This window comes from Equus caballus, chromosome 14 (genome assembly GCF_041296265.1).
Source record: "Equus caballus isolate H_3958 breed thoroughbred chromosome 14, TB-T2T, whole genome shotgun sequence".
NCBI lineage: Eukaryota > Metazoa > Chordata > Mammalia > Perissodactyla > Equidae > Equus > Equus caballus.
In genome coordinates this window covers 32,748,398-32,771,986 of record NC_091697.1, presented here as the reverse complement: position 1 = coordinate 32,771,986, position 23,589 = coordinate 32,748,398, and the positions used below count along the sequence as shown (strand labels likewise).

The 23,589-nt window shown below is 37.8% G+C and overlaps 1 long non-coding RNA gene across 1 annotated transcript in view; it reads left to right on the top strand.

Annotated features, from left to right (window-relative positions):
- The first annotated feature begins 1,142 nt into the window (after nucleotides 1-1,142).
- LOC138917265 (uncharacterized) overlaps nucleotides 1,143-23,589 on the top strand; it is a 46,193-nt gene continuing 23,746 nt past the window's right edge. Inside the window, exons 1-3 of the long non-coding RNA XR_011425019.1 lie at nucleotides 1,143-1,303; nucleotides 18,345-18,461; nucleotides 20,021-20,112. This is a non-coding gene — a long non-coding RNA (uncharacterized lncRNA). The remainder of the gene's footprint in view (nucleotides 1,304-18,344; nucleotides 18,462-20,020; nucleotides 20,113-23,589) is intronic.

Here is a 23,589-nt window from a genome sequence, read left to right as displayed (position 1 = left end):
AGTAAAAGGTATTATTGCCTACTTAAGCAGTCTGGCATAAAAATTAATGTGGTAGCTGGACTTCATAGAAAAAATAAACAGATCACACTCAAAAAATCATGAGTAGCAAAGTAAATTATATCTCTCTCTGTAAATTATGACAGGTGTACAATAGGCATAAATGACATAAAGAAGGGAGAAGGATTTATGATCTGAATCCCAGACAACTGACAAAGTGCAGGATCTCATTTCACACACAGTCCAAGAACTAGTCTATTGCATCTTTCATTTTTATATGCATCTTTCATTTTTATATCATTTTATGTATTTCATTCATTTAAAAAGCATTTATTGATTACCTATTATGTGCAAGGAGCTGTGGAAAATAGAAAATTGTGTAAGACATGGTCCTTGCCACCTAAGAAACTCACATTACAGCAAAGGGACACAAGGCACAGACTATATTTCATTGAATATAAGAAACCATCCATTTAAGTTAAATCAAAGTAATAACTTTGAGAGATCTCATCAAGATGGCAGGATAGGTGGACTCTGAACTCACCTCTTCCCACAAACACAACCAGGTTACAACTATTCTTTGAAAAATTACCCCAGAGAGAGAACTGAAAACTGGATGAAAAGAAATCCCACAACAAGGGACAGTCCTGACTGAGGCAGAAGAGGCATAAATTCCTTCTGGAGAGAAAAAAAGCCACCCTCCTGAGCCACAGAGCTTCACAGCCAGGCAGGAGCAACCCTAAGGTACGCAGCCTTCCCTAGAGGAGCAGGGACCTGAGCATGGGAATGTTACTGCTATCAGCATACTTTGGACTCAGTGCAACTGAGATGAGTGTTGTAATATTTCCCTTCACTGGCTATTAACTACAATGGGGAATATGCTCAGAAAAGCTATCAGACATAAGCCAAAAAAAAAAAAAAAAAGCTGGCTCTTAAAGGGTCCATGCACAAATTCACCTGTCTCAGGAAGCAACCTAAAATCAGTAGAAAGAAAGGGGCACAGTCCTTTGGTGAAAAAAGACTCACCTGGTATGCTCTGGGTACATCTCAGTGAGAGGTGAGACCTTTTGGAGACTGAGACATTGACAGTAGCCATTGTGATGTAGTACAGGTATGCTGACAGATGCCATTGGAGTTCTTCCCCTGGGCTATTAGCTCAGGGGTCTGCCACACCCACTGGAGCACAGATTTAATCCAACTCAGTCATGGCAGGCAGCCCATCCTAGGGACTGGTCCCACCCAACAGCAAGCCCTCAGGCTACTTGTTGGCCTGCATAGACTGGGTGCCTCAATCCTCTGCAAGCAGGTGAGTGTGTCTGCCTCTGTGGGTCAGGGCCTGTGTGGGGTGCAGGTGAACTGTAGGTGGCACTGGTGGAGAGTGTGGGGGCCTCTACAGTGGGGTGACTGAGTACGCTTCAGGGGGTCAGGAAGTGCAGACCAGGATTGTGTTGACAGTGTTGGTGGACCTGTGGGGGTAGGGCTTATCACTAGCAGAAGACCTGTGCTTCACAAATAGCCACAAAGGGGATCTGCCCTGCCTTCCAAAGCCTGAAATAATTGGTGGCTCTTGTGCCTGTGGACAGCCTCACTCAGTTGCAATCCTAAGAGAGCTGACAACAGCCTTGCAGGCCTGAGGCCTACAAAAATTGTATGCCCCTGAGCATAGCAACAAGCCACACGGGGTGCCTACTCACTTAACAGAACAACTGCAACAGGAGTGTGCTATTAGACCTTGCAGCCACTGGCGCTGGGGCTCCCCAAACCCGATTTACAAACAACTGGTAAGTTAGGGAAAGCCTAGACTCCCAAAGTACCTGCAGTAAGAGCAACCCTGTTGCAGCAGAAGGTCACATGTAGCCCACACGGAGGTCATTCCTGGACCATTTTGACTGGTGACCGAAGGGAAGCACACTGCTGGGCCTCAAAAGGTGTCTCTTACATAAGGCCACTTCTCCAAGATCAGGAGACATAGCTGACTCACCTAAAACATAGATATAAACACAGAGAAAGAGGCATAATGAGGAAGCAAAGGAATACGTTCCAAGCAAGGGAACAGGACAAAACTCCAGAAAAAAGAAGCAAATGAAACAGAAATAAGCAATCTACCTGACAAAGAGTTCAAACAAAAACTCATGAGGAGGCTCATTGATCTTGGGAGAAGACTGGATGAACACAGTGAGAACATTGACAAAGAATTGGAAAATATAAAAAAGAACCAATCAGAAATGAAGAATACAATACTGGAAATGAAAAATTCACTGGAGGGACTCAGTAGCAGAGTAGATAATACAGAAGAATGGATCAGCGAGCTGGACGAAAGACTAGAGGAAATTACCCAAGCAGAACAGATAAAAGAAAAAAGAATTTAAAATAATGAGAAAAGTCTGAAGGAACTCTAGGACAATATCAACCATGCTAACATTCCTGTTATAGGTATCCCAGAAGGAGAAGGGAGAGACAGAGGGGTAGAGAATCTATGTGAAAAAAATAATAGCTGAAAACTTTCCTAACCTAAGGAAGAAAATAGACACCCGAGTACAGGAAGCACAGAGAGCACCAAATAAGATAAACCCAAACAGGCCTACACCAAGACACATTATAATTAAAATGTCCAAAATTAAAGATAAAGAAAGAATCCTAAAAGCTGCAAGAGAAAGGCAACAAATGGCATACAAAGGAAAGTCCATAAGACTATCAGTGGACTTCTCAGCCATAACATTACAGACTAGAAGAGAGTGGAATGACATATTTAAAATTCTGAATGGAAAAATCCTACAGCCAAGAATACTCTATGCAGCAAGATTATCATTCAGAATGGAAGGAGAGATAAAGAGTTTCCTAGACAAGCAAAATTAAAGCAGTTTATCACTAAGAAACCAGGTCTACAAGAAATGTTGAAGAGACTTAAAGGTAAGTGAGAAAGAGAAGACCACAAATAGGAATAAGAAAATCATCAAAAAAAAACCCCAACAAAAACCGGGCAATAAAATCACTGGTAAAGGCAAAAATACAGTAAATGTAGGAGATCAACCACCTATGAAGAAAATATGAAGGTTAAAAGACAAAAGTACTAAAATCACCTATTTCGATGATAAAACAGTAATGGAAAGATGCAGATAAAATAAGAGAGTAGATATGATTTCAAAAACATAAATAAATGTGGGAGGAGGTGAGTAAAAGAGGAGAGCTTTTAGAAGGAGATCAAACTAAAGAGATTATTAATTCAATATAGATTGCTATATATATAGAATGTTATATGTGAACCTCGTGGTAATCACAAACAAGAAACCTATAATAAATAAACAAAGAAGTAAGAGAAAGGAAACATAGTACTAAAGAAAGCCATGAAAGCACAAGAGAAGAGAAGAAAGGAACAAAGAAGAACTACTAACGCATCTGGAAAAACAGTAACAAAATGGCAATACATGCATATTTATCAAGAGCTACTTTAAATGTCAATGGACTAAATGCTCCAATCAAAAGACATGGGGTGGCTGATTGGATTTAAAAAAGACCCATATATACGCTGCATACAAGCAGCACACTTCAGACCTAAAGACAGGCAAAAACTGAAAGTGAAAAGATGGAAAAAGATACTCCACACAAACGGCAAATAAAAGAAAGTGGGGGGTAGCAATATTTATATCAGAGAAAATAGACTTTAAAACAAAAATTGTAACACGAGACAAAGGAGGGCACTACATAATGATAAAGGGAACAATCCAACAAGAGGATATAACACTTGAAACTATCTATGCACCCAACATAGCAGCACCTAAATATATAAAGCAATTATTAACAGACATAAAAGGAGAAATAGACAGTAACACAATAATGGTAGAGGACTTTAACACTCCACTTACACCAATGGATAGATCATCCAAACAGAAGATCAATAAGGAAACGTTGGTCTTAAATGACACATTAGACCAGATGGACTTAGTAGATATATACAGAACATTCCATGCAAAAACTGCAGAGTACTCATTCTTTTCAAATGCTTACATAAAATTCTCCAGGATTGATCACATACTGGGCAACAAAACAAGTCTCAATAAATTTAAGAAGATTGAAATAATACCAAGCATCTTTTCTGACCACAAAGGTATGAAACTAGAAATCAACTAAGGAAGAAAACCAGAAAAGCCACAAATAGGTGTAGATTAAAAAAAAATGCTACTGAACAACAATTGGGTCAATGAAGAAATGAAAGGAGAAATCAAAAAATACCTGGAAACAAATGAAAATGAAAATACAACATGCCAAAATCTATGAAATACAGCAAGAGTGGTTCTAAGAGGGAAGTTTATAGCAATACAGGCCTACCTCAACAAACAAGAAAACTTCAAGATAAACAATCTAACAGTACACCTAAAGGAACTGGAAAAGGAGAAATAAACAAAACCCAAAATCAGCAGAGAAAGGAAATAATAAAAATCAGAGGAGAAATAAACAAAATAGAGACTTAAAAAACAATAGAAAGAAATCAATGAAACCAAGAGCTTGTTCTTTGAAAAGATAAACAAATGATAAACATTTAGCTAGACTCACCAGGAAAAAAAGAAAGAAGGCTCAAATAAATAAAATCAGAAACAAAAGAGGAGAAATTGCAAAAGACACCTCAGAAATACAAAAGATTATAAGCGAATACTATGAAAAGCTATATGCCCACAAAGTGGATAATCTAGAAGAAATTGATAAATTCTTAGAATCATACAACCTTCCAAAACAGGATCAAGAAGAATCAGAGAATTTGAATAGACCCATTGCCGTTAAGGAGATTAAAACAGTAATCAAAAACCTCCCAAAAAATAAAAGTCCAGGCCCAGACAGCTTCCCTGGTGAATTCTACCAAAGATTCAAAGATTTAATATCTATCCTTCTCCAACTGTTCCAAAAAATTGAAGAGGAGGGGAATCTTCCTAACTCATTCTATGAAGTCAAAATTATGCTGATGGCAAAATCAGACAAGGACAACACAAAAAAGAAAATTACACCAATATCACTGATGAACATTGATGCAAAAATCCTCAACAAAATACTAGCAAATCGAGTACAACAATACATTAAAAAGATCACACACCATGATCAAGTGGGATTTATTCCAGGGATGCAGGGATGGTTCAACATTCACAAATCAATCAACATGATACACCACATTAACAAAATGAAGACTAAAAGTCACATGATCATCTCAGTAGATGCAGAGAACGCATTTGACTAGATCCAATATCCATTTATGATAAAATCTCTGAATAAAATGGGTATAGAAGGAAAGTACCTCAACATAATAAATGCCATACGTGACAAACCCACAGCTAATATCATTTTCAATGGAGAAAAACTGAAAGCTATCCCTCTAAGAACATGAACCAGACAAGGATGCAAACTTTCACCACTCTCATTTAACGTGGTGTTGGAAGTCCTAGCCAGAACAATCAGGCAAGAAAAAGAAATAAAAGGGATCCAAATTGGAAAAAAAGAAGTGAAACTGTCACTATTTGCAGACAACATGATTTTATATCTAGAAAACCCTAAAGAATCCACCCAAAAACTTTTAGAAATAATAAATGAATACAGGCAAGTTGCAGGATACAAAATCAACATACAAAAGTCAGTGGCATTTCTACACACTAAAAACAAAGCAGCAAAAAGAGAAATTAAGAATACAATCCCATTTACAATTGCAACAGAAAGAATAAAATACCTAGGAATAAACTTAACCAAAGAGTTGAAAGATCTGTACACCAAAAACTATAAAACATTGTTGAAAGAAATTGAAGACACAAAGAAATGGAAAAATATTCCATGCTCTTGGCTTGGAAGAATTAACATAGTTAAAATGTCCATACTTCCTAAAGCAATCTACAGATTCAACGCAATCCCTATCAATCTTCCAACAACATTTTTCACAGAAATAGAACAAAGAATCCTAAAATTTATATGGAACAACAAAAGACCCTGAATAGCCAAAGGAATCCTGAGAAAAAAAGAACAAAGCTGGAGGTATCACACTCCTTGACTTCAAAATATACTACAAAGCTATAGTAACCAAAACAGCATGGTACTGGCACAAAAAGAGACACACAGATCAATGGAACAGAATTGAGAGCCCAAAAATAAACCCTCACATACATGGACAGCTAATTTTCGAGAGAGCCAAGAACATACAATGGAGAAAGGAGAGTCCATTCAATAACTGGTGTTGGGAAAACTGGACAGCCACATGCAAAAGAATGAAAGTAGACAATTATCTTACACCATGCACAAAAATCAACTCAAAATGGATTAGAAACTTGAATGTAAGATCCAAAATGATGAAACTTCTAGAAGAAAACATAGGCAGTATGCTATTCAACATCAGTCTTAGCAGCATATTTTCAAGTACTATGTGTGACCGGGCAAGGGAAACAATAGAAAAAATAAACAAATGGCACTACATCAAAAAGCTTCTGCACAGCAAAGGAGACCATCAAGAAATTGAAAAAGACAACCTAACAATTGGGAGAAGATATTTGCAAACCATATATCAGATAAGGGGTTAATATCCAAAATGTACAAAGAACTCATACATCTCAACAACAAAAAAAACTACCAACTCAAGTAAAAAATGGGCAAAAGATCTGAACAGAGATTTCTCCAAAGAAGATATACGGATGGCAAACAGGCACATGTAATGATATTCAACATCATTAACTATCAGGGAAATGCAAACCAAAACTACAATGAGACATCGCCTCACTCCAGTCAGAATGGCTATAATTAACAAGACAAAAAATAACAAGTGTTGGAGAGGATGTGGAGAGAAGGGAACCCTGGTACACTACTGGTGGGAGTGCAAACTGGTGCAGCCACTATGGAAAACAGTATGGAGTTTTCTCAGAAAATTAAGAATAGATCTACTATATAACACAGCTATTCCACTGCTGGGCATTTATCCAAAGAACTTGAAAACACAAATAAATCAAGATACATGCACCCCTATGTTCATCGCAGCGTTATTCACAGCAGCCAAGACTTGGAAACAACATAGGTGTCCATCAAGGGACGAATGGGCAAAGAAGATGTAGTACATATACCCAATGGACTACTACTCAGCCATAAGAAATGATGAAAACTGGCCATTTATGACAACATGGATGGAGCTTGAGGGTATTATGCTGAGTGAAATGTCAGAGGGCGAAAGTCAAATACCATATGATCTCACTCATAAGTAGAAGATAAAACGACGACAAACAAACACGTAGCATCAGAGATTGGATTAGTGGTTACCAGAGGGAAAGGGGAGAGGGAGGAAGGCAAAAGGGGTGATTAGGCACATGTGTGTGGGGATGGATTGTAATTAGTCTTTGGGTGGAAAACACCATGTAATCTACACAGAATTCAAAATATATTATGATGTACACCTGAAAGTTATATAATGTTATAAACCGATGTTACTGCAATTAAAAAAATAATAAATTTTAAAAAATAGAGAACAAAAAGATAAAAATAAAAATAATGCAACACTTAATCTAAAAAAAACACAACTTTATAGGAAAAAAGAAAATCATTAAATATACATAGAGTTTTTAAGATAAACTCCAATTTCAGAAACATTAAAATTTGAAAGAAAAGAATACCTTAATATATAAAATCAGGTACATAAATATCTACACTGAGAAGAAGCATAAGGTAAGTGTCAAAGATGATTTTTGAAATACTGTGTGTTACAGTAGCACAAAGGAAAGAGATACTACTACTGGGTCAGAGGAGTGAGCAAAATCCAGATGACGTTAACAATTCAGCTCAGCTTTAAAAAAAGACAGAAAGTTTATAATGGAAATGATCGGTAAAAAATGCATTCCAGGCAAGTGGAAATGGTGGGTAAGAAATGCATTCCAGGCAGATGAAACAGCACACCTAAATGCGCAGGGTAAAAATTCCTTAACACAGAGGAGCAGCCATAAACTCAGATTGACTAAAGGAGGTTCACATTGGACCCAGTTCAAGGGCTTTAAATGCTAAATAAAAGATTGTAAACAGTGCCCTGCCAGAAACTAGAAAGTTTTAAAAGCAGAGAACAAATGCTCTCACACTCATGATTTAGGAAGATTTAACCAAACAGTGTTTTAACCAAACAGTCCAGAGTGAACTGCAGGGAGGCTGGCCACAGAGCAGGAGAGAAGTGAGGAATCTTTCATTATACTCTAGGCAAGAGATGCCAAACCAAACCAGCGAGGTGAAACAGTGGGTTGGAAAGAGATGGATTTGTCTCACACTTTATTAGTGCTTTTACTTACATCATGATGTCACATCATAATGTGACATCGGATGAATGAGTTATTATTCAGAGTATAAAGAGGAAGAAGCCAAGAGAAAAAAATTGTGACTTTTTTGTCTTTTACCATATCTAGTGTTAAAAGATAAACTGAGGCATATTAAAGATTTTAAGAGTTTATTTGAGAAAAAATGAGTTAGAATCAGGCAGCACCAAACCGGAAGTGATTAGGAGCACTCCACCAATAGAGGCAGGGGAAAGACTTATATAGAGAAAAGGTAGAAGCAAAGAAAGGAAATTATTTGATGGGCTATAGCTTAAAGCCTAGTTGGCTGTTTGTGACCGGATGTCCTTAGTGGTTTTATAACCTCGAGGCATTTATAGGCTTAGATTTTGGTTCACTTACTAGGCCACCAGCGCATTAAGGCCACTTCAATCTGATGGCCTCCTTGTTAAATAATTTAAAATTAGGTAGTGACAGAATCAGACCCAGAAAACAATTCTACTGCCTCAGAGGACAGATCTGGTGTTCTCTTCCCAACACATCATCTAACACTCATGTAGGTTTCTGGTCAGGAATTAAAGAATGAATGTTTTAGGATGAATTGGACATTACAATTTGAAAGATAAAAGCACTATGAGAATGAAGTATACAGTGCTTCATTAAACAGAGATGACTTTAGTGACTCAGCAGTTCAATCTCATACAGTTGCTGAAGCTTTTAGTGGCTGTGACAGTTTGTAAAGGCATTATCTCCAAGCCCAGCCTGTGGCCATGTAATCAGAAAGTTAAAACAGATGGCTGGGTGACTGCATAGGATGAGAGGTGAGTCAAAATTTTGGCTACTTCATTAGCAAGATCGAGTTTAGGGTGATCTGCTAATTGCACATTTCAATTTCAAAGAATAAAATATTTCTGAAAGTGATTGGACATGCACACATCATTAAAAGAAATTTTATTTAATGATGAACAAATTGCCAATCAAAATAGACTAAATTCCCAAGCATCACTTGCATGGCGAATATTGGTTCTCAAACTCCAAAACATTTTGAACTGTACAAAAATCTTACAGTTTGAAAGTGATAGTCTTTGGGACAACTCTACTAGAATTACCTTGGATGATCCATAATTCAAACTATAAATCTGGCTGGCTGGAATCAGCCTTGGAAATCTGTAGCAACGAGATTTGGAAAACATTGCTCCAAGGGTTTTTGGAGAAATAAATAGCTCACAGTGAATCCATGAAAATAGATTAGTCTTTATCCTTACATGCCATAATAGCTTACATGTTTAAATACATTCTAAGCCATATTCTTTCGCAAGCAACCAATTTCTGTCCTTCAAGATAATTACATTAATGTTGATACTAAGCATGTATGAAAACCACGTATTCTTTTCTGTGTAGTATGTTTTAAGTTGAACCATGTTATAGTGTGTATCAGTGGTACGTTCCTTTTTATTGCTGAGTATAAGAGGAAGATTGGGAAGGAGGGAGCAATCCTGACCACAAGTGAGATTTTTCATCCATGAAAATTATTCTTGATTAGTAAATAGTTACACGTATATGTGCATATATACACATACATATATACACATGCTACAAAGTTCATTTATAGTTTCAAGATTGTTCTATTTGTAGTCATATGGTTTGTGATGATATTTTATTGGCTTTCAGCAACCTCTTTTTATTCAATGCCCTCCCGAAGATGTTTTGTTCAACAAAGAAAGGAACACAAAAGTCTCATTTTTGCCAAGTTCTTTGCAGGATGAGCCTGTTCAATTATTGCCTTAGTAATAGATTTACTCCACTCCTCTAATAAAAGACCTTGCAGGCTCATGATTATTCTAATGAACAAAACACAAACATCTCATAGAAATTTCATATAAATTCTAAAAAAGTTGTCAGGGAATGTGCTAGAAAAAAATATTCTAAAGCAAGTCTCCACAAACTTTTTCCATGAAAAGCCAGATAGTAAATAGTTTAGGTTTTGTGAGCCATCTGGTGTCTGTCGCAACTACTCAACTCTGCCACTACAGCATGAAAGCAGCCACAGACAATATGTAAATGAATGAACACATCTATTTCCAATAAAATTCTATTTACAAAAACAGGCAATTAACAACACCTATTAGAATGGCCAAAATCCAAAACACTGGCAACACCAACTGTTGTCAAGAATGCGGAGCAACAGGAATTCTCATTTGTTGCCGGTGGGAAACAAAATGGTACAGCCACTTTGGAAGACAGGTTGGTGGTTTCTTAGAAAAGTAAACATACTCTTATCATACATACCGGCAATTATGTACCTTGGCATTTACTCAAATGAGTTGAACATTTATGTCCACACAAAAACCTGAACACGAATGTTTATAGCTGCTTTATTCATAATTGCCAATAATTCAAAGCAACTAAGATGTCTTTGAGTAGGTGAATGCTAAACAAACTGTGGCACATCCATACATCGGAATGTTATTCAGTAATTCAAAGAAATGAGCTATCAAGTCATGAAAGACATGAAGGAACCTTAAATGCATATTGCTGAATGAAAGAAGCTACATTCTGTATGTTTCCAACTATATGATATTCGGGAAAAGGCAAACTTATGGAAACAATAAAAAGACCAGTAGTAGTCGAGACTTGGTGGGGGAGTGAAGATAAACAGGTGGAGCACCAGGGATTTTTAGGATGGTGAAACTAACCATTCTGTATGATCTGTAACGGTGGATACATGATATTATGCATTTGGCCAAACTTATAGAATGTACAACACAAAGAGCAAACCCTATTGTAAACTATGGACTTTAGTTAATAATAATGTATCAATATTGGCTAATCAGTTTTAACAAATGTACCACATTAATGCAAGATGTTAATAAAAGGGGAAACTGTGGGTGGGATGAGAGTATATACTTTCTGTTCAATTTTTTTATAAACCTAAAACTGCTCTAGAAAAACAAAACAAAACAAAAACAGGCAATGAGTCAGATCTGGCATATGGGCTATCGTTTGCTGACCCCTGTTCTAGAGAATGAAAACATGATCAGAGAAGTCTTGGAGTTCATAAAATTGTCTTTGTGAAACTCACTAACTTCAAGGAAATCCATTCAATATGGCTTTCAGAATTTTGTTTGGAAAAGCAGTGTTCTCACAATAGCACTCCTGCCAAATACATTCATATTTTTATTTCTATAGCAGAAAGTTATCCATCACAATCATGAAACTAAATCCATCCACTTCTCTTACAAGCCAACAGTTAAGCCTATCCTTCTTGCTCAAGCATTAAGGGGACCTTGCTTGTGCTGGGGAACCTAGCACACTTTATCTCAAGCACAAGCAGTGCTCCAGATACAAGGGCCCTCGGGTTATGTCTTCAGCTAGGCTGCTCAAAAATTTTCCATGGGACTGGATACTTTGTTGCCCTCTGAAATAGTCTCATATTTTATGCCGTACAAAGCTTCATCTTGTAGAGTTTTCACCTGTTGTGTTACCATCAGCGGCATGGGAAACAACCCTAGTGTTTTTCGAAAAGATTATTATAATCTTAGTCTTCTTTAATCACCATGGCCACATATAGCAGCAACGTTTATTGCATTTTTAAAATACTAGTCGAGGGCCGGCCCCGTGGCCAATTGGTTAAGGCTGCGAGCTCCGCTGCGGGGGCCCAGGGCTTTGCTGGTTGAGATCCTGGGCGCGGACATGGCACCACTCATCAGGCCATGCTGAGGCGGTGTCCCACGTGCCACAATCAGAAGGACCCACAACTCAAATATACAACTACATACTGGGGGGATTTGGGGAGAAAAAGCAGAAAGAAAAAAATAATTAATTAAATAAAATAAAATACTAGTCGAATTTATTTTAATCAAGATAATAACATATATTCTTAGCAGCAACACTATAAATAATCTGTTTTGCACTTATTGTAACAGTAAAAACATGTATTCCATGGTGTTATTACCTTAAATATTTAATTGTTTTTGTAAAGCTTATTTCAACTGCAACCACCAATGCAACTACAACTTTTTTTTTGAGGTCACACTGGTTTATAACATCATATAAATTTCAGGTGTACATCATTGTATTTCAACTTCTGTATAGACTGCATCATGTTCCCCACCAAAAGTCTAGTTGCCATCCATCACCATACACATGTGCCCCTTGACTCCTTTCTCTCTCCCCCGACCCCTTCCCCTCTGGTAACCACCTATCTGTTCTCCATACCTATGTGTTTGTTTGTTTATCTTCCACATATGAGTGAAGCCATAATGGTAATTATCTTTCTCCATCAGACTTATTTCACTTAACACAATACCCTCGAGGTCCATCCTTGTCATCACAAATGGCAGGATTTCATCTTTTTTATGGCTGAGTAGTATTCCATTGTGTGTGTGTGTGTGTGTGTGTGTGTGTGTGTGTGGGTGTGTGTGTACCATATCTTCTTTATCTATTCATCCGTCGATGGGCACTTAGGGTGCTTCCAAGTCTTGGGTATTGTGAATAATGCTGCAATGAACATAGGAGTGCATATATCTTTTTGAATTAGTTTTTGTGTTCTTTGGATACATAACCAGAAGTGAGATAGCTGGATCATATGGTATTTCTATTTTTAATTTTTTGAGGAATCACTATACTGTTTTCCATTGTGGCTGCACCAACTTACATTCCCACCAGCAGTTTTTATTTTCTTATAATTTGACAGAAATCATAAATAATGTAATGCCTATAAATGCACAACTATCTTTCTTGGGAAAAGTTGGCTTTTTATTCCTGTAATTTTAGCGACAGCTGTCAAGAGTCAAGAGTACAATTTTAGCTCACCTGGTATCCGTCTGCTGCTAAGTGACCCAGGACGTATAGAAACCTTGGTTTCTTTAGGGAAGAGCTATAGTTGCTCTGGGAATAGTAACATGCATGTTTCTGCCCTATTTTTGTTATTTTCAACAGAGAGTGTACTCATTAACAATGGGAAAGCAGCTGAACTTCACCCATGCAGCATGAAGGTCAGATTGATTAGCTTCTAGGGGTAGATGGCTGAACTGCAGTGAAAGACCTAACTTCTCAGTATCTATACATAAACTATTTGCCATTCATAAAAGACTAACAACTTTCCTTCCTGACCATGTCTGTAACTAGGCCAACAGACATTTTGAAAAGAGATGGATATATATAAATTGTGGAGTGGCTAGAATAGAAAAGAGAGAACCCAGAAAATTCTCTTTTAAAGAGAAGCAGCAGCATCTGAGTTATGAAAAGAGTTTATTTGTCAAGTGATCTAGTCTTGAGAAAGTATGAATAACCTTTAGAGATGTCATGGAGACACCTACTGCCAGCTATTTACCACATATAATGCTGTAACAGAAGTTAATACATAAACAAAATGAGGTCAAATACATTAAACAACAAGGTAGTGTCACATAACTGTAGTCTGTCCCAGCCTCTCTCTCTTTTTCTGTTATCGCCAATTTTTATGTGTGGGAGGAAGACAAGGAGGGAAAGGAGCTTGCAAGGAGAATTTTGCCTTGTTATTTTGCTAATGTAATGTTCAGCATCTGGTCCACCTGCTGCCGTGCATGAGCTACGTTGATCTGACACTGCTCCTGGAATGCTGATTGGAAAATAATGAAGAGTTGACTTCAGACTGAAATTCTTTGCAGGTGAACTAATAACATTCAACCTTATTAAGACCAGTCAATAACTAACCAAATTTTTGCTTTTGAATTATTTTAACAGATGGCTGCTTTATCCTGTTTCATATGTCTTTCATAAGTTCCCAAACAGGGCTCATTTGCATTTTCTTTCTATCTTAGAAAATAATTGCCGTGGTTCTTCACCTTTATTCCTTTTTGTGTTTAAGTTGAAATTTTTATGTTGAAACTTTAGTCTGGACTTTTCCACTTTATAGTAGCAAGATTAGAATAAGTTAGTAACAACTAAGTGTGGTTCAGAGGCATATGTAATTTTCAACACAGGCCAAGGCAAACTCAGGTTGCCTTGGGAAAACATTCCACCCACTTCTTCAACTACAAAATGTGAGAGTCAGTGTTTGCCAGAGAAAAATCTGCTTATATAAGACAATTTTTCTAAAAGTTTAAGGCAATAATGTAAATTTCTCTCATAGTGACTGTGACTTTTTGTAACTCAAACAGATATTTAAGCAATTATGATAAAGTCACCTCTCTGAGGTGCTTACAGGGCAAAGTTTTCCAGTGACTTTATGCTCCAGCCTAAATGTAAGAATCCTTGGCAAGTGTCATATTTGATGTCACACATTACACCAATAAGGAATTTGTCCCAATCAGTAGATACTTTTTCTCCTCTTGTCTAGCCTAATTTACTTCTAGAAATACTTGAAAGAATTTTTTTCTCTCATGGATAGGGCTTCCCTTTAATCAAGGATAATAATTGCTGTATGAGAGAAACATAAGCCTTGATCTACTGGGAAGAAACATAAAGGCTTGTATTGTGGAGATGTCAATTAACTGCAATATTCATAAAACTTCCCAAAATTAAAAAGAAAATTGGAATCAGGTCTGAGAATACCATAATTATCATCTGAAAAATACAAGCAAACTAGTTTACATACAAACTAGCTTGATAATTCTGCAGCCAGTTAGTAACAAGACAACCAAAGTTACCTGAACTACTCAGAGAACAGCGCTTATTCTCATTACACTATTCAAACAAAACACAAACCAGTCTAGTGTGGGAGACTGGTTACAATAATGATCCCAAATAATGCCTCCCTACCCCATGGTCTTTGCCCTGAACTGTGTGGTCCTCTCTCACTCTGACTCTGCCATCTGACTTATTTTAACCAGTGAGATACTAGCCGATGTGCTATGAGCAGAGTCTTGAAAAGGACATGTATGTTTCTGCTTGCTCGCTTGTGTGACTGGGCTGGCTCACTTTTGGACACTTACCACCACCAAGTGAACATGCCTAGGCTTGTCTGATGAAGGGATATGAGAGGTTTACAGACTAAAGCCAAGGTGTCCAAGCTAAAGCCATCCTAGTCAAGACAGCTCTCTGCTAATCTGCCATCTGACCACACATGCATGAGATAGCCCAGCTCAGACCAACGCAGCCTATATCAGCATAAAACCACCCAGCCAATAGACTCATGAGAAATAATAAATGTGTGTGTTTTAAATCTCTTTGTTTCAGGGTGATTTGTTACATAGCATTTTATGGCAATAGATAATTGATATATCTTGTCATATTTTGAAAATCTTTCTGAAAACTTATTAACCCACTTTTTTGCCAGGATATGTTGAGTTGCTGAGCACACTAATTTTCACACTTTGTTTCTTTTCCCCCTCATTAAGTTGAAATTAAATGCTTCATGACAGATTGAAATATCTTTCTGTTATTACTATTACTTGCATTTCAGGAGTGATATACAAGTTAACTAAATTACTATTTAACTTCCAGGTCAACTTTTTGCATTCATCCAATACGCCTTTTACCTAAAAGTAGTCTTAAGATCTGAAAGGACACTTCTAAAAGAGATTAGGCTTAATCTAAGAAATAAAATATCCTTAAGAGCTTTGGGGAAAGAAACAAACAAATCAAAAAAAAAAAACAAAGAAATAAAATGATTCCAGGAGATCAAATAAAATCTTACTTAAAATATATGCAATTCCTTGCTGCTACATTTTCCCTTTTTGAGTTTTCAGTAAAGGTCAGCTTGATGACAACTAGAATCAATTTATTCTCTGTTGTTACTAGTCAAAGGTCATCTTAAAGGTACCCTCCACTTCTTGCCAAGTTTCCCATACCTTTCCCAAGGACAGAACTACTGCATCGACATTAGTATAATATGCTCATCATATGTCTTTGCATCCGGGCTTTGGAAATCATCAATTTTTTAATATTGAAAGGAAATCTGGGGCATTTGAGAGGTGAGATCATTTTAATTTTGGGAAGTTTTATGAATATTGCAGTTAATTGACATCTCCACAATACAAGCCTTTATGTTTCTTCCCAGTAGATCAAGGCTTATGTTTCTCTCATACAGCAATTATTATCCTTGATTAAAGGGAAGCCCTATCCATGAGAGAAAAAAATTCTTTCAAGTATTTCTAGAAGTAAATTAGGCTAGACAAGAGGAGAAAAAGTATCTACTGATTGGGACAAATTCCTTATTGGTGTAACGTGCGACATCAAATATGACACTTGCCAAGGATTCTTACATTTAGGCTGGAGCATAAAGTCACCGGAAAACTTTGCCCTGTAAGCACCTCAGAGAGGTGACTTTATCATAATTGCTTAAATATCTGTTTGCAGTTACAAAAAGTCACAGTCACTATTAGAAAAATTAACATTATTGCCTTGAACTTTTAGAAAAATTGTCTTATATAAGCAGATTTTTCTCTGGCAAACACAGACTCTCACATTTTGTAGTTCAATAAATGACTGCTATTTTTACAAACCTGATTATCATTTTAATATATTATCTTATTTTTTAAGTGTCTTTAGACAAAACCAGAAGAAATACCTTCAACCACTTTCATACTTACTCGACTTTCTAGCCTCAGAATGAAATCTTCTTTTAAAACTTATAATCTCTAAACATGAAGCAAGGCAACTGTGGTGACAGCAGCCCCTGATCCTGACAAGACCCCTGACTGGGCTGAGCAAACACTGGCTAAACTCCAAGTTCAACGAGGGCTGAGAGAAAATAAAATAAAACCACAGCAAGCTCTGTTTGCTCCATCTGTCTAAAATGTGAAGAAAGTGCAAATGTGGTGTCCTATTAGTCTACATTTTATTCGTTTAGTAAATGTGAGATTGGGCAAGGAGCCCGTGGTACATTTGGCAACCTAGGTCACAAAATGTTAGCCATAAATGAAAAACAAGCTCTTACACTGTCTTTATGCTCATTCTTCCCTCTAGACTGTTCTTTTAACGAGTATTTGAGCTCTTTCTGTTTGATAGGCATTAAGGATACAAAGGTTAGTAAGATACAGCTCCTGCCTCATGAAGAGCTCCCAATATGGCTGGAATGAGAAACTTAAAAACTGGTTTCTGGGGCAACCACAATGAGCAGTGATGAGAGCTGAGAATGAGTTGTTTGTAGAGATCATGGAAAATAAACGCTCTGCAGCTCAAGTTACTTATCAAAGTTACATCAGGAAAGGTCTCCCTTCCCCTGCCTCCCTGATTAAAGTTCTCTCTGTGAGTGCCAAGGCTGGGAGACCGGAGCGAGGCAGACATGATTATCCAGGCCTGCATTGCAACTAGATCATGAAACCAGCCTGAGAAAACAAAGAACTACGGGTCCTCTGTCCCATGCAGGCTGACTCAGAAATTCCAAATGTCCACAGCCCAGGTGGGCAGCTTGTGAGCCTGGCTCATGTCCCCATGAGAGAGCCTTATCCCAAAGAGGAATGGTGGCAATTGTGCCCTGATACAAATCAGGAAGGCTCTCTGGTTGCTGAATCTAGCTATGTACACTTTGTCTACAGCCATTGTCTTTCTCTTCCCTGCAACAATGGAGATGGAAGAGTATTAATGAGCCAGACATGCAAATAATTAAGTCTAGTGCAATGTAATATGGAAACACTATGTATTTCAATGTATTACGATGTAACATGGAAATATGGAGTAGTAAGCAATAAATTCACCTCTGTCCTGGGATAGGGTGCTGACAGAAAACTCAGGAGGCTTGTCATGTGCTGATACGAGGAGGACGATATAGAGAGTTCATCAAGCTGATGTGTGGAAGTGGGGAGCCACGAAGAGAGCACCCATGCCGATGGAAGAGCAGGGAAGTAGGAGGGTGACTGATGCACTCTGGAAAAGACAAACAATTTGGCATAACTGGAGTGCAAGTGCTCTGTGTGTGTAAAAGGTGGGAGCAGGGTGTGGTAGGGACAGAAGTAAGTAGAGAGATCAGACAAAACGAAAGTTAAACCCAGACTGGATACAGCCTTTTGCGCCAGGTTAAAGGGTCCGACAGGCCACAGGCCCACGTAGCTCAAATTTGCTCCCTAAAAGGACTTATTTTTAATTTCCAGTAGATTACATAATAGGAAGATTTCTTTACATACAAATCCATATTTTTGCTTTTTCTTGAAAACTCAGACGTGGCAATAATCACAGAAGCGAGGTGCAGAGGCCTTCAGAGGCACACGTGATCCAGGGGGCCATGGACCCTGCCCAGCCCACTTCCTCATTTTGTTTCCTGCTAGACCCTGGAAGGCACGTGAGTCTTTTACTCCTGCACTCAGTGATGAAAAGATAGTAAAAGTGTTTTAATAGACTAGCATGGTCACATCGGTTATATGTTCCACACTGTGAGCAAAGAAGGAAGGGAGACCACACAAACACTACTAATGCCAGCCAGCATTTTGACCGTCTAAAAGTCTCTCTCTGTTGCCTATGCAATTTTCAATCTTTCATAAAATGGACCTCTGAAATCCAGCTGTCTTACTACCAAATCCCTCTTTTTCTCTCCTTTTTCTAAAAGGAGTTTCAAATCATAGAGCTTATCCTCAGAAAACCACAGAAGATAAATTATTTTAATGTGCTGAGCACCTTGAAATAATTCAAAGCAAACAATGAACTTAATGTCACTCACCTATGATGTTTTAATGTACATTAAATACCCAGCCTTGCCCCAATTGGTTAAATAAAAGTCTATCCCAAATTTGCAGCATCTGCAATGCTCTTCAGCGTGTGTGTTGCTGTGGTACATGACCTCACTATTTGATTGTGGTTTAGTTTTGCCCCCAAGTCAGAGGAAAGTTGAGTTTAATAATATGCAGTGGACTGAATTAAAAACAAATTAATACTTTACCTTCAAGTAACTCTTACCATAATCCAGAAAGTCTTATTAAAAGAGCTAGGAGTTTGATTGATTTAATTTAGCTTATTTTTTATTAATGTTACTAATCGCAGTTGTTTAGAGATTTACCAAGATGCATACGGAAGAAGTACAAAAACGAAAAGCTTCTTAAGAAATTGAGACTGCAAAATCCTCTAAAGTAAAATATTGGCCAATGGAAAATATGAACAGATATGTCTCATGTCATCACAATGAATGAACACATGTCAGGCACTATTTGGGGCCTTTTATATATTATACATTTAAACCTTACAAGAAATCTATGAGAAGTTACTGTCCCCAATTTATGGAGAGGTTAAGTAATATATGCAAGGTGACACAGCTGCAAATGGCACTCAATTTTGAATCCAAGACTTGTCTGATTCCATAGCTATGCTTTGGAGGGAAAGTAAAGACTTAAAATGATCACGAGTTTTACCAAGCATTGCCCAATCCTGCTGAAGGACTGCTGCCAATCTCAGCTCTGTGGGACGATCTGAAGCTACAAGTACATATTAGGGAGGAGAGACCATGGGTCTCTCATATTAGTTCTTCTGTTAAGGGGTGCTCCTGTCAGGTTACATAACCACAAATACACACACAAAACACACACACATACACACACTATCAAGCTGACCACAGTCCTACACGTCTCAGAAGTTATGAGAGGATAGGCCATTCCTCCCCACCACCAAATATTTAGGCCATTTTAAAGAATCCCAAATGTAGGACACCTGGACAGACAATGCCCCTTTGATTGGCATGGATAAGTGTACAAGATCCTGCTCTAAGAAACTGTAATAAATACACTCACGAGCTATGCATCTTTGCCAACACTCTGAACTGAATTGTGCACCAGAGCCATTGATATCTTCTGAAAATAAATCCTTAAACTGAAGACCCTCTTTCTCTTGTTTATTTAATATTTCACTAGGTTTGAGGAATAGCTGGCCAAATAACTCCACCAAAGTAGCAATAATTCTATCCAGATATTCTTGTCTGCAAAGGAGCCAATAAGACTCAAGGGTAAGTATAATAAAGCTGCCAAATAAGATGGATGTAAGGGCAGCATGAAGCAACGGGATAACTGACTGAAGAGCAGAATGAGGGCCACGCTGCAGAGGCCACTCAACCAAAGGCAGCTTGTTGGGACTAAGCTCTAAACACTGAGAACAGATCACATCAGAAAAACTCAAAGAAAGGCTTTGAAAGAGCAAATCTCTTTCTGAAGGCTTCATTTCATTTACGGATTCACACAGGTGCTCACCTACTTTCAAATTTTGCTATCTGCCTTGTATGAAAGAGCAGAAAGGGCAGGAAATAATACCCTCCAAAAAAATGAGAGACAGGTAATAGCAGTTATCAAAATTTTAAATGAAATCATTATTCTACTTGATGTCAACAGCTCGCTGTAAGTGGGCACATTTCCAGAACCTTGACAATTACTTTATGTCCAGATTTCACAATTTTTCCCAGTCACAATAGCATTTGAAGGGAGCTCTTATCTTCCTGCCTGTATATTGCGTGAGATTTTAAACTCCTAGAAGCAATGATCTATTTTACACTTAATTTTATATAACTGACTTTCTTTTAAATAATAACTCATTGCCTTTACAAAGCAGATTATATATTTCAGTAGTTTTTCCATTATATCATTTTATTTGACTCTCATTGTCTGGTGGGAACAAGCAGGATGGCATTATCCCAATTTTACAGACAAAACTTTAAAAGAATAAATAGCTTCTCAAGAACACACAATTATTCAGCAGGAGGGTTGAGGCAAGAACCTGAATCTTCTGATCTAAGAATAAATGAACCCAATCTTCAGATTTATTTAGTTTCAAAGAAGAAAAAAGCTGAAACAATTTTCATGTAATCCTCTTAAGTCTACTCAGCCTAAATCATGGGTCAATCACTGAGAACCCATGAGCAAAACCTTCAGGACATTTGTTGTTTAGCCCAGACACTGTTATAAAGGGCGATGCAACAAATTACTTAAGTATTTGGCAGAAATGTGAGTTAGATATTTTCTTTGAGGAGGAAGTTAATTTTGATTGGGTGCATGTTGAAGTTTTAATTAAAACAAAGGCCTATTGCACAGCTTAAATAAGAAATAAAGCAAAGGTCATTGCTATGGACTGAATGTTTGTGTGCCCTCAAAATTCAGATGTTGAAACCTTAACCTCCAACATGATGGTATTTGGATGTGGGGTCTTCTGGTAATTAGGTAGTTAGGTAATTTGGTAATAAAGTAATTAGAGTTAGATTAGGTCATGATGGGGGGTGCCTCATGATGGGATTAATGCCTTTATATAAAGAGGATGAGACACGGGATCTTTCGTAGGGCGCACACCAAGGAAAGCCATGTGAGGACATAACTAGGAAAAGGAGCCTCACCAAAAACCCAACCAGGTTGGCACCCTGATCTTGGACTTCCACACACCAGAACTGTGAGGATTATATGAGTGCTGTTTTCGCCACTCAGTCTAGGATATTCTGTTATAGTGGCCCAAGCAGACAAAGACAGTCCCACAATTAGGCAGGCGTCATGTATGGCCACAATACAAGCAGCTTAGCACCAATGCCTTATATCAAGTGGCCTCTGTTGTCATTTGAGATTGTGACCCTGCAACCCAAATAATGATTGGTTCTTATTCCTAAAAGGCACTAGACTGAAGATCCTATTCCTAGCAAGTTACAGCTTCTAAAATGCCACCACGTAAAGAACTCTTCAAAACAAGGTTAAAATATCTATTGACTGAATCAATCAAAAATTCTTTAAGTAATATCGGCTAGTTAAATCCATGAGGTGATTGCCTCAGTATGCCATCCACTGTTCAATGAGATGTCCCATATTATTTTTCCAAAATAAAAGGAAAGACCTCCAAGGAAAAAAAGACCAACTTGGAGACACTCTTAGAGAGATATAATACTTAAACACACTGCTTAGATTATGAGAATATTAATACATTTCCTAGAAAAAACTATAAGAATTATCTAAACATAATAAGCACAAGACTCAAGAATCCAAAGGAATATATGGGTCAAACATTTTTCTGTGGATTCTTTGAACCTCAAGATGTGTATAAATTAGTAAAATGTCTAAATGAAATGCCAGTGTTTAGTCATTCAATTAGGAATAAGGAGGAGCGAATGAAGTTAGTACAAAGCACTGGGCCCCTACTAGAAAGAAGCTAGAGTGAAACCCATGTCTGCTTTTCCTAGGGAGCCATTTATTTCCACTGGGCCAAAATCAGGTCATAATTAAAGTATTCAGGGGCCAGCCCGGAGTGCGCACATTCCACTTCGGTGGCTCAAGGTTCACTGGTTCGGATCCCGGGTGCAGACATGGCACCACTTGGCAAGCCATGCTGTGGTAGGCATCCCACATTATAAAGTAGAGGAAGATGGGCACGGATGTTAGCTCAGGGCCAGTCTTCCTCAGCAAAAAGAGGAGGATTGACAGCAGATGTTAACTCAGGGCTAATCTTCCTCAAAAAAAATAAATAAAATATTCAATATTTATTCAAAAAAATATTAACTGAACACTTACAATATTCTAGGCGTTGTCCTTGACACAAAGAACAGAGTAGTAAACGAGACAGAGAAGATCCTTGAACTAATGGAACTTGCATTCTAGTGGGGTAAATAGTTAACAAAAATGTAAACAAATAAGAACATTTCTAAGGAAGGTACTTTTTTATGAAAGAAACATAACACATTAGTTTGACAGAGAGTGGCCTGGCTAGGTGTCTACAGAAAACCTACTATTGCCAAATGTCTTGTATTCTAAATTCCTGTCTGCTTTCACTCCCTGCCTTGGCCAACCTTTTCTGATGACCGCAAGACACCATAATCAGCTGTCCTAGGGCTATAATCTCAGGAACTATTAACATCATTTCACACTTCACACTTCACAGGTTATATTTACATACATTGTCTCATTAACTCCTCACACCCTAGGAGATAACCAAAGTAAACATTTATCTTTTGGGGGATATTCTGCCTCATTTCCACCCTCCTAACCACACCCTTACCTCCTTTAGGAAGTTATCTGTCTCCTACCGTGTGTAGTCTGGATAGGATTATAAATCCAGGTGTCTGTCTGCCACTAGAACCTAAATGGACTGGATTATTCCACATTGTCCATCAGCTGAATTTATGACCTAAACATGGCCCAATAAATGCTCTCTCACAAAATTTTAATCTTTAATGCAAGAATTGAAGGAAAAGAGTGGTTGGATGTTATTCATCCCAATTGTGTGGCCTTCACTAGACTGTTCCTGTTATCAGATGAGTTCTGTACTTTCCAGCCTTCAGAAGAGGCTTTGCTCCCAGCCATTCTCCAGCTTTCCGTTTGATTTCCTGACCTCTAGGTAGACTTTCAACGAATGCCTTTCGCTTGAGTTACCAATAGTTTCTATTACTTGCAACCAAAGTCTTCCAACTAATAAATTAGATCAAATTAGATCAATTAGCTCACTTTACCAATGAGGGCTGAGA